The 13,263-nt window shown below is 34.8% G+C and overlaps 1 protein-coding gene across 1 annotated transcript in view; it reads left to right on the top strand.

Moving 5' to 3' along the window:
* The first annotated feature begins 300 nt into the window (after positions 1 to 300).
* The window catches only part of LOC124638307 (G-protein coupled receptor dmsr-1-like), a 58,900-nt gene continuing 45,937 nt past the window's right edge, over positions 301 to 13,263 (top strand). The window contains exon 1 of the mRNA XM_047175239.1: positions 301 to 452. The gene's annotated coding sequence lies outside the window, so the exon portion shown is untranslated. The remainder of the gene's footprint in view (positions 453 to 13,263) is intronic.

The following is a 13,263-nucleotide window of genomic DNA, read 5'->3' as shown; positions in this document are numbered from 1 at the left end:
TCATTTAAATTGAATTCACAACAAATTGCTTGTTTCCTACAAATATTAATATTATGCATTAACCGCAATCAACGACATAAACCAAACTAATTATCGCAATGGACTGCAATTAAAATTTCAATTGTACAAACATACGATGGTATGCATTTTCCGAGTAAAAGCTGTTCATTATCACGTTGATGATAGCATATCGATGATAGGCTTTCATTGGAGCTTGTTACAAAGCTATCGAAGATAAAGTGCCGATAAAGATAGTTTCAAGTTACGAGAGTTAGCTGCGGCTGGGTAGTGAGTTAAGCCAGTGTATTCTGACGCGTCGCCCCGACCGACCGCGAGACTCGCGAATCGCGCGCGCTTACAAAACAGTAAAGAACAATTTTCGCGTCCCCAATCTCAAAGAAAATAATATAATCTACCAGTTTACTCTGATAACCACTATTTGTTAAAACATTGTAAGTACAATTTTTTTGTTATCTTGTAATCTTTTATTTGTTTTGTAAACATTGAATTTCGCGGTTCTTGTTTCGCTAAACAAATATTTTTTTATGATGCCGGCACTGATTTGTGTGGTGAAAATGTTTTTTGTTTATCTTTAGTTTCCGCTAATGAATATCGGTAACTAGTTATTTTTTAGAAACATGTTGTAAAGGTATTATCAAAAAAGTTTACTAATGGAAATCAAGCATTAAACATAAATAAACATCATCTTCAATTATAGATTTTCCACTGTTTTTGCTTATAGTCGTACGTATTTTGCTTTTATTTCTATTTATAGGTACATACTATATTTTACTTCAGTTCAATGTAACACACGTATTTGCATACAATAGTTTTTGTTTTATTTATAACTGTTACAACTCATTCGTCAAGCACCTTTAGCGAATATGAAGAAAATGTACGTAATGATAAATATTTTAAAGAATAAACAATCTGATCTGAAATCAACGTTCAAGAATAAATAACGTCCTCTGTCGAATGAAAGAATAAAAAGAAGTTTAATTTTAACTCGTAAGTAGTCCAGAGTTCAGTTTGTACGTCATGTTTACCTATGCGAATTGAAATAGACATTTTTCAACAATCTTGTACTGAAAGGATAGTGACGTGAGTCTAGTGGACTTGTTGCCGTAAAGCTCGAGGTCTTGGGTTCAAATGTTTGACGGAGCAAGATGCAAATTAAAATATTCATCATGCAATTCATAACAGCGATATGGAGTGTCAAACAAATAACAAAAAATAATTAGTCATTCATTATGTCAGATTTATGAAGAAATTATGTGGTTGTTTTAGAGGTCTCTAGAGCTCCATTTTCCGGAGGACATAATTTTGAAATGCATAATATTATGACAAAATCATTTAGTAATTTTAAAGCTGACGAGGAAGTATAAAAACCGAGAAGGCATTAACGTAAGAGCAGTTTAAACACTTTTAAAAGATGGCTGACGACTGTACCCTAATGCCATAAGGGTATAATGCCTTTAATGGTCCCATTGTTAGGTTTGAGAGGAACTTAGGCCCGTTTCCCATCACGAGGGCCCAATGTAGGTTGCTTTAATTGGGTTAAAGATACCAACACTTTGTATTAACGTTACGAGAGGTTAAACTAACCCAAGTTCCGTACTCATTAAGGGTGAACAAGGGATCAATAACAATTATGAAGATGGTAATGATGCTGATCTGTTTTTCCTAATCATGTTGTTTGGGTCAAATAAGTAATGCATGTAAATAAAATTATCATTTAGGAAGCAGTTTATGAGCGAGAATATAGCCAAGATTTAACCGATATAGATGAAGTTTTGAGGACTGGTACATTGAACTTGCATAATGGTAGGTGGCTATTTTATCCCTACCGAACGCAGGTGAAACCGGACGAAAAGCTTTCCTAGTACACAACAATTACAGCGAGATTTTTTTCAAAATGGTTGTTAAACAGTTGTCCCCATTACTTAGAACAGAATACTCGACAGTCTTTTGAAGTTGTCAAAAGCTGAAACATGTGCAAGTATACAACTCGTTTACATGTACTTGTATATAACTACAAAGATACATAATAATGTAAACAAAAGAAAGCTATGTTCTCTAGGAAAGTTTTGCCAATTGGATTTTCGTGTTTTTTGTTTAAATAGGACTAGACTTAATTTAGACGTTTGAGGAAGGAACATTTTGGAATTACAAGGAAAATCTTGTAAAATACCTGGAAACTCGTGTAAAATACTTATGAACTTCTGCAAAGTTATTTAGTTTATTTATTGTATTAACAGTATTTTCCTTGTATGGTAGTCATTGTTATCAATATCATGTGGAAATTTTCATCATGACAACGACTCTAATTTTCAAGCGACTCTAAGCTTAAAGCTATGCTGGTTTTCAGACTCTGAAATACCCCTGTAGCTGGCTCCAGATAGGTACATACCTCTTATCCCTTAATAAAATATTACTTAGTTCATCTCAATTGGTTCAACCGTTTTCCGTAATAAATGAGCGAACAAAAACTCACTGTTGCTTGTATAAGTTTTGTCGAAGAAGCATTCGTCGAAAATAAACTATTTTACATATTTCCACAATAATTTACTTATTCATTAAATATCAGTATTATTTGAGTATAAATAGGCCGATATATAGGCCGGAAATAAGTGAAACACAACAATTATAAACAATTTACTTCAATTAAATAAATTGCGATTTTTTTAAAGACTAAGTACGGATCATATCTACCTTGTTTATATTTATAGAGGTATACTTTTAGGTAAAGAAAATTTGACGTCTAAAACTGTTGTTTTCTACCTATTTTAAAAATAAATATATCATTTATACATCACTATCATTTACGTATCTAAGTAATACTATACTACTACTAATCTAAGTATTTCTTAGACACCATTGGCTGTGTTTCGGATGGCACGTTAAACTGTAGGTCCCGGCTGTCATTGAACATCCTTGGCAGTCGTTACGGGTAGTCAGAAGCCAGTAAGTCTGACACCAGTCTAACCAAGGGGTATCGGGTTGCCTGGGTAACTGGGTTGAGGAGGTCAGATAGGCATTCGCTTCTTGTAAAGCACTGGTACTCAGCTGAATCCGGTTAGACTGGAAGCCGACCCCAACATGATTGGGAAAAGGCTCGGAGGATGATGACATCATTATCATTTACATAGTCATATATTTTTCCTATATTTAACTAGTTAAAGAAAAATATTGTCATAGACCAACATAAACAGTGTCTCTTCATATTTCCTTTCAATATGAAACCTAGGTTTGCTATTCGGAAATCAAATAACGAGTAGGTATGCGTTATTCCACGTACACATTTGTATTTATTGTTTTCAAGGCAGTCTATCAAATCGAGTGTATTGTGTACTTTTTCATCTTTCAGTTTTCATTCTGATTGTCGAGTAGACAACATGTATTTTTATTATTGCAAAGAAGACTCGTATCCATTGCTTTTTAAATGAAAAAGCTAGTTAGTATTTTCCTGCTTAATGTTACGTAAAAAAAAACAAAGAAAGGAAAAAATAGGAATATTATGTAGCTAGCTACACATCAATATACATCTCACGAAAAATCATTACCGTCCTGAAAGAATCGAGTGAAAAGCAATGTTGCTTTTTTTAGGAAAAAGAAGTAAATAGCTTTCATTCATCAGCCAACGATGCGAAGTAGACGCGGTTCACTCATTGAATTTTAAAATCCTGGAGAAAATGTTCACGTAGGTAAATAAACACACACACATACACACATAATGAATTCCATTACGGCTTTAGGTCGCATTCTTCTGATTTCCCTCGAGCAAGTTTTACGAGTTATTTTAATTAAGCCTGAAATAAACACCACAGATAAGGAACGGCTTTCCCGTATTCACTTATCGCTAACCGAATTCCCTTAAGGAGATAAGCTATGGAAAGTTTCAAAATGTTGAGCTTAATTATATTCTCATTTCCTTCAATGTTGATAATGGAAGAAAAACATGTCGTAGGTACTTCTAACTGCATCCCACACGCGATGTAAAGCCTGAACACACAGACGTACTACGTCCAGCCGTTGTGCGATCACTCACGTCTCTCGATAGTATCCACTAAGCCTATTATTGTTCCTTGACATACTGCAAGGATGGTTCGTCTCTCCATGTCCTGACCACGTTACATCCTTATTTATAGCTTTGGCAGAGAAATTCGCGAAACTTGAGTACCATTAAGGGTACGGTAGCCATGACACCGTAATAAAGGATTTGGAAAAACGTGTGAGTGTTTTTCCTTTTGCCAAGCTTAATATTAAATTAAGGTAAAAGTTACTTTGTAAGATTGTTTTTCTATGAGACCATTGTGTGTTGAAAATAGTTTTCGTAGTAGTTACAAAGTTAGTAGCATATTTGGTGTCGAAAAAGTCGTTCATGCGTGAACGTTGATAAAACACTGAAAAAGGTATATAGCATGTATTATAAGGAAAGATAATAAATCTTCTGGTCACCAGATGGCGTTAAGTCAAGGCTAGCTCAAGGGTGAACTTGAACCCTTAAATCATTGTGTCACTTCTGGCAGTTTAACCACATTGTTTGTATATAGCCAACTAGCCCTATCTGTCAATGTCATCTTAGTACATAGTGACACCTTAACACTTTTAGTAGACTGGGGTATGTCCCGGCCGTTTTTTGGTTTAGTTGACAAAATGCTGTCAGTCAGTACAAACAAAGCTATTTTGCCACGAAAACTGATAGTTGCCAACTGCATACAACATTTGGTAGCTCTAGCCAATAAAGTCTATATCATGTCAGCAAGTCGTGCTTGTACAGTATTGAAAAAAAGTATCTACGTAGGTCCTGAATAATTTAGTTAGAGTTAGTCCAACGACTGCTTGATAGCTGCGGAATAATTGATTGTATTGCCTCAATCAAATCCGCTTTCAAATGTTCTGTAACCTTTCGGAAGAATCTAAATGGACCACATTGACGTAATGTGATTAAGCAGTATGTGGGTTTTATATAGGTACGTATTGCAGTATGGTCATTTTCAGCAGCTAATGAAAATGACTCGGTACATAATCCATCAGTGGTTTTGGCCACTGATTATGACTTGCTCACTGTGGGTCGGTTTTTTATTCTCTTTTCGCTAAGCAAAATGTGCTTTACTAGTAATCCCGATTTCGACTGCCTTTTATAAAAAAGACCATAGTCTATATTAACTACAAGATGAAGAGATGGTTAGTCTGCTTGTATCACGGGTCTGTTCTGAAAAAATTTTCAGCCCATTTATTGAGGAAAGCTGTGTGCTTTCTCCGGGTGAGCAGTTCACAGTTCCCAGGGGTCCTGGCTGTAATCATAAAATTCAAAACTTTAAGCGTCTGTCAAGAAAAATAAATTAAATGTTTGGTCCTTCGATCGTAAATCGTGAATTCTAAAGAGACCCGATGATAAAAACATCGCCTGACAAGTTGAGCGGAAAATGTCGCAAAATACTAAAACTCTATGAATGGTTTGTTGAAACTGTTGTCATTCATTAATTTAGACATAGTAAAGGTCATCAGATAGAAATAGGTTATCATCAGAACACTGGATTAGGCTGATGTAATAAATAGTTCATAGTTGATATCTATGAGACAATGCATAGAATATACAATGGTAGTTGTAATGGAATTTGTGCTACAATTGGTTAATCATTATTTTGAATTTTATAATTTGTCATCGTTTAATGTAGAGGTAGGCGCCTCATGTTCTTAAGGTAGTCTGTAGTTTCAGTAAGAATCGACTACCATTTCTTTGCTCTTACAATATCCATCGAATATTTACCGCTGTTGAGTTATATTTATTCCCTAAATCCACCAACATTTTTATTTCGGCATACAACAAATAATTGAATTTCGCGCTTCGTTTACAATTCCGTCTAAATTCGGATAGACGTTGAAAGTGATAGATATGAAGCACAAAGTCAGTGGTGGATATATTTTCTATTAGAACTACCGACATTTTGTCAGTCGACCCCAATGTTTCAAGCCAGTAAATTAGTTGTTTGTTGTTCTTACAATTAGCAAAATCAACAGTTGCTCAACATTATTGTTCATGTTACGATGTCTTGAATACTAAACAGCACGATCTAACAACCACAAACGTATGGTAACATTATATGTTTGGCTATCTAATTGCTATATTAATAGATTTCCTCCATCTCCGTTTACTTTTTCAACAAATATAATTAATTTGCCCTAAGAGTTCCTTTAGTAAATATTCGTAAACATCAATCAATTCAACAAGTTTTTCTGAAGAAAGTGGATATTGATGTAATGCCTACAGCTGTCAAAACTTTTTAATTTATTAATTTGGAGTTTACAATATTTATTGATAAATAATGTTAATTTTACTTTCATATTGTGACCTACTGCCAACAGTAAGTACTACAAAGTTGAGATTTTTAAATAAGTAACACTGAATATGTAAAATAAGACAGCATCCTAATACTGGTTAGAATAATATATGCCATACCAGAAGGTTAGTGTTGTGAGCATTTTACTACTACCTCCCAGAGCCACGTTAGTACCTAGTGAATGTAAAAAGACGAAGTAAAACTCAGTAAGTTTCCAACAAACCATAACAAGACGAATGGTTCCGTAGTTACTATCACTGTCACCGGAAAGGTGGTTCAAGGAACAATCGACATAACAGACTTGTTTTAATAACATGTACCATCTGTGAATGCTGATTGACGCGAAGTATATGACTGCAGTTATAATTCTTTATGCATGTGTAATTGGAAATCTAATTATGTTTGTATTGGATGGAATTAAAATGTTTGAGGCTTCTTTCAAACTTGACTTTTGTGTTGTTGCTACTTCGGTGCTGAAAAGTGCGTTTGTCGTCCGGCGAACGTACGCAGATGTTCACTTGTTTTTATACAAAACGCGCAGAGCGGCAATAACATGAACACTCCAATTGGAAAGAACAGTTATACCTATCTTGTGATACACCATAGAACTATCTTCCATCAGTAGATAAAACGTCTTGTTTTTTATTCATAGGAATTAAGCATTAGTGCCACAAGTCAGAAACAAGATCTCTCTTACTATCAAATATATTACGAGAATTGTAGGTTTCCACGAAGACATCTAGAAGGCAAGATTCTTGGAAGATGTGTATATAAAGTGGTCGCGATCCCTTACGTTGCAGAAATGAAACCCATCTACCCATCTGAAAAGGTGTTTGTGTGCTGAGAGTGGAATTTAGGCAGAATTAATAATAAAAAAGTTACAAAAATAGTTAAAAACTCCTATTAGGTTACTCTGCAAATCATAGAGCATAGACTGAAAAGAATAAGTTAAGAAAAAGGTAACCTTTTAATCCAATACGATTTAGTAAGTAAATAATCTAATTATTAAATAATCAAATTAATTTTATAAAGTAATGAATGGCTGGCTTTACTCAAAGGCTGGAGCGTGATAAGCGAATTCGTTAGAAGTTATTAAGCAAGATTGCATAACTTTGTATCGTGTCCCTGCCAGTCTGAGAATGTTTAATTGCCATTGTTTGCTTATAAATCACTCGGCCAACAAAGTAGAAAAGTAATAAAAAAACATAAACTTTAATAAACAATAATAACACTAGTCTACAAAATTTTCCTTTTTTATTGTTTCCAAGGTGAAACATATAAATTTTTGCAGATTATCTAGATATACCATTTTACATTTACGGTGTATTTTGTCCATACTAAAATGTCAATTAGTAATGTAAGGAAAATCGTACGTCGTAGCTGAAAAAAAAGATCACGAGAATGGAAACTCGTACTGATGTAAACTGGATTTGAATTGAGAAGAGCAGTACTAAATGATTCTTTAGTTAGAAAATACGAAAAAAAATTGTGTCTGTAGAAAAATGGCTTTAAATATAGTTAAAAAAGCGTTTTTAGGCATTTTCAGATTGGTTTTTCTCCAAAACTAGAACTACTAGAGCAGTCCTGTGTTCTAGACTTCGATTCTGTGATAGATAATCTGCAAAAATTTATATGTTTCACCTTGGAAACGAAAATGCTGTTGACTAGTGTAATCCATTAACTGCTAATTATCATTGTGGTTAAATTACCACCATTAGGTCAGTTATTTTGACTCCATTATGTCCTAATATAGTACACAAGAGTAGGTACACCGAACGAAACAATTTAATAAACATATATTTTTGTATAGGACACTACGTCCTATTAAAACTACGGAAATTAAAGTCGTATATTGCACGTAAAATATTAAACATATGAAATTACAAAAATTAAATTATAAATTAAAAAAAACCCCCGACCCAAAAAAGTACGCAATAATTATGACAAAAGGTTAAAAACGCTAAACCCTATAAAAAGCAAAAAATAACTTTTAACACTACGTAAACTAAATTTTTTCGTGTCGGGGTACCGCTCTAATTCATTACTTTAGATACGTGTTTTTTTTTTAACGAATGTTGTAATTAGGTAGGTATCATTTGATTTTTGTAAGTATTTATGAAGGTAAAAAGCGGTCCCCCGACACGTCAAAATGTAGTTTACGTAGTGTTAAAAGTTATTTTTTGCTTTTTATAGGGTTTAGCGTTTTTAACCTTTTGTCATAATTATTGCGTACTTTTTTGGGTCGGGGGTTTTTTTAAATTTATAATTTAATTTTATTTCATGCTTTTTAAAGGAGCTCCTTAATTTTTCCTTCTTTCATTTAATTTATTTTATCTTAAGATGGGGTCGCTATATGCGATCTCGGCCAAAGGAAGTTGTTTAACAATCCTCATGACAAACTGGCTCTGGGAGAATTGCACAGATTGAGAAACATTTGGACATTCTAGATTTTCAGCAAAAATATAAATCGGTTTATCCGTTTCATTCCGGCATTTCAGGGTTTCATCCGCCACATCCCATTTCCAGCATCAGGTTCTCGTCAATCAGAAACATGAAGAGAACTTGTCAAGACAAATTCAACGAGCCCAAACTCGATGGGTTTACTAAAAGGCAGTTCAGGGTTACGTCTCCTACCTTCGTGCCCTAACAGCAGACCAGCTCAGTGATTCCAAAAGACATTAGTGTTTCAAATTTCAGATCCCACATATACTTGCAAGTAAACTGATCGTGTAACATTCCTATCACATCTAGCAAACGAGCTGATGACCTTGAAGACCTGAACCGATTTCCACCAAACATAGCTAAGAACACTCCCGACTGACATACCTTTTAAACAAAAAAAACCGCATTACAATCGGATCATCCGTTTGGGAGCTACGATGCCACATACACACACACACACACACACACACAGACATGTCAAACTTATAACACCCCGTCGTTTTTGCGTCGGGGGTTAAAAATACACCCGCACGTTAATTACAACATATTGCATAAAAATTGGATCGAGCATTTTTTCAACTTCGTGTTGTGGATGATTGACCGGTCGGATATATTACGTCGTAGTATATTAAATGACAAAATATGCTATGCAAATGGCGTATTCATTAGAGCTATTAAATTAAATGTAATGACGCTATTAATTTTAATAGCATTATAAAGTGTATCTGTTATGGACCAAGTGATAAATTGGGCAGTATACATAATGCCCGGTCATTATGAAAAATGCCCAATATGAGAGTGCAATTTGATAATAATTATTTAAATAGTCAAATTGACCGGGCACTATACATATTGCCCGTGACCTTTTGGGCAAAGTAGTACAAACATATTTAATTTCAATTTTTTTTTATTGTTATTGCCATTTAATTTAAAATAAACTAAGTATCAAACGCTATGCTAGGACAAGTAGTCCAATTAGGCAGGTCCAACTTCGAGAAAGAGGTCGACCGCCGAATCCAACTCGGCTGGACAGAGTTCGGGAAACTAATATCTTTTCGTCCGACATGAGGTATGTGCCTCAAGACGAAAGTCTTCAATCAATGTGTGCTACCAGTGATGACTTACGGCACCGAAACGTGGTCTCTCACTATCGGCCTCATCTCAAAGCTCAAAGTCGCTCAACGAGCTATGGAGAGGGCTATGCTCGGTGTTTCTCTACGTGATCGAATCCGAAATGAGGAGATCCATAGACGAACTAAAGTCACCGATATAGCCCACCGGATTAGCAAGTTGAAGTGGCAATGGGCAGGCCGTATTGCTCGCAGAGCAGATGGCCGTTGGGGTCGTAAAGTGCTGGAGTGGAGACCACGGACTAGCAAGCGCAGCGTAGGACGTCCACCAACGAGGTGGACAGACGACCTTATAAAGGTCGCCGGAAGACGCTGGATGCAGGTCGCCTCCAACAGGTATCTGTGGAGATCTAGGGGGGAGGCCTATGTTTAGCAGTGGACGTCCTATGGCTGAGATGATGAAATATCAAACCACTTAAATAATCAGCCTCATGATTTGGATTAATTATGAAGGACTTCTGCCTTAAAAATGTACTAGTTTTTGCATTTAAAAGTTAAGGAAAGTCATATTAAAAATATAACAAAAAATATTATTAAAAAAACAAAAATTTTACAACAAATCTTTGTTTTATAGAAATTACTTATTATTATTACAAAACAAAATAAACTAAAGTTTAAGCAATAGACTTATTATTTGGCATAATTAATATCTTCTCTTAATAAAAGTCAAATGAAAATATCACCGCGTAAAATATAGCTTTTTTATCAAATTGCCCAACTGTCATGTAGCAATATAATAATGCCCGTGCAATGTGATAAATAATGAAGTTAAGATAGTTATTAATCATGTGGCCCGATAAAGCTAGACATTATTCATAATGCTCGGGCATTATTTATAATGCCCGAATTAATCACATGGTCCATAACATATCGACCACTTGCCTTGTAGAACACGTATCGTATTTTACATTTGTATATTACAAAGGCAATTTTTGCTTCAATATTTTCTATCAATCAGGTACTTACTAGGGCGAAAGAAATACTAGGGTTCTATATTTAAAAGCGATGGCATCGACGACCTACATTCCTATATCCACAATTTATTGTATACGGCAGATAAACTGTTCCCACTAGAGCAACTTGTCTTCACGTGTCGAACACAGATAAAACTCAGGGATATTGAGAGATTATTTCTGACAATAAATCCAATTAAACTTTCCCCCAAGATGAAATCGTACAAAAGGCCCACTCATTCCCCGTCTTCGGGTATATTAGAGGTACCTTTAGGAGTTTCGCTGTTGCACTCGATATTGTGTGCGTACGGGTAAACAATTTGATTTGATTTGAAATCGATATGTAGGGAATATTTTTTGTACGAAGATAACAATTGGAAAATAATACGTATCTCTGAAAAGCAGACTATTTATAAAGCGAATTGTCTAAAGAACTTTACTCCGCTAATTTCCATCACTCTGTTACTTAATTACTTCGCCAGAATCGTGATCGATTTGCTTCGTATGCATCATATAAATCGTTAGCCATTCGAGACAGTAAAACCACCTTATTTCCTCAGTACAGCGTTCTTGCGCAGTAAAGCTGTCTGAGCAAATACGTGTTAAATAAAATCTGAGAACTGAAGACATCACACATTTCGAGTGTATCAACAGTTTCATCTGGAAGCTTCTAGGTATGCAATGTATCTTCATTTGTATGCACACTATGTGACTCTGATTTTGCTTTTGTATTGACAAATGTGATACGTACTCGCTGGAGGGAAAAATCGTGGTGAAAATGCACTTTCGAAAAAGAACAGGTGTTGGTATTTTTTTTAAGAAAAAGCAGGCGTTATTAGCATTGTTGTTTATTTCTGAAAGTGCAGGGATTGAATTTGGACCCAGGAGCTTTTGTTTCATTTTGCATCCTGATTACATCTCTGTTAGCGTACCTAATATGATTGTGATAAAGATTTAACGTGTCATCGATTGACTATTTATCATGTTGTCATAACCAATACTTTTACTCAATGACTGACCTCTTTTTATGATTAACCGCTTACAAAACTTCATCGGCACGTGCCATTTGGCATTTCAGATGTATTGTACTTTTGCAAGGACACAAAGGAAACGTGCTTACAATCGTACAGGTACAGATAATTATATGTAGGTATAATCCCGAACAGATTTGGGGTACGGTTTCATCCATAAGAGGATAATGTGTTACGTTTCAAGCTTGCGCTCTAATGAAGGCTGTGTCGGGTCGCACTAAGCCAAGTAAGAGAACACCATTTGTACATACAATTTGTTGCAAAAAAATTGAGCACCTATTGTAATCGCGAATTATCAATGTGTGCGTTTGCGACGAGTTTTATTATTTAAAGTATGTGCTTCATTTTTTGGCAATTAAGATTATTATGGCAGGAAAATGAGAGAAGGGTTTTGATTTGGCTTTGTTATCCACATCACTTTGAACTTCAGCAGTTTTATGGAAAAGGTTAAAAATATCGTGACTAAATTCTCTTGGATCAGAGAAAATTTTGTGACTACCTTTGTGACTACCTTAATCCTAGAGAAGTAATCCAATTTCTTTTTATTACTTTAACTAAAAGTTTTTGGGGATGGATGAGTGTTTGGGTTCGATCAGATAGATCACGTTTTATATTCATCATCATCATCATCATCATGATGATGATGATGATGATGATGATGATGAATTTATATAAACATTTCCATTTATATTAACTCATTTGAAAGATGAGTTCAATGAAAACACACAGGTGACACAAAAATACAGTAGACAACTACCTTTATATGTTTATGGAAATCTAATATATAATCTCTATGGAAATTAAACGTTTCTTAATATAAAATTAATTAAAAATATAACCTTTGCACACGTGTTTAATTGAACTTTGATCAAAACATAAATAATATCTAATTGGTCGCGCTCACTAATAATAGAAGAGACTTACAAATGTACAAAAATAATAAAATGAGCTGGTAAATAGTTATTTACACAGATATTTACAACACAAAAAAAAGCTATCCTAGTAAAAAAATAAATCTAAAACGCATCAAAAAATTCATCCCCATCGCTGTCAACTGGGAGCGTACCCAAGAGGCTGGCAGCATTACCTCGTTGGATGGCCATGCTGATCCTTTGTCCGAGGTAATAGCTGGTAAATAATATTATTTTGGTCACTTTACTTCAAATCTTAAGTTTACACAAGTAAAGTCGCAGACAGGAACTTGTAATTAAATAAAACAGTCATTCATTCTGTACTAGATCCAAGTTGCAAGTAATATATTCAAAGCGGCTCACGGTTACTCATTCCATATTATGATTGATGCGTGAACAGTCCTTTTACCAAGTCACGACAATATAAAGGGCGTGTGTCACGATTCTAGCTA

The sequence above is a fragment of the Helicoverpa zea genome, chromosome 17, assembly GCF_022581195.2.
Source record: "Helicoverpa zea isolate HzStark_Cry1AcR chromosome 17, ilHelZeax1.1, whole genome shotgun sequence".
NCBI lineage: Eukaryota > Metazoa > Arthropoda > Insecta > Lepidoptera > Noctuidae > Helicoverpa > Helicoverpa zea.
This window is presented reverse-complemented; position numbering and strand designations above follow the sequence as displayed.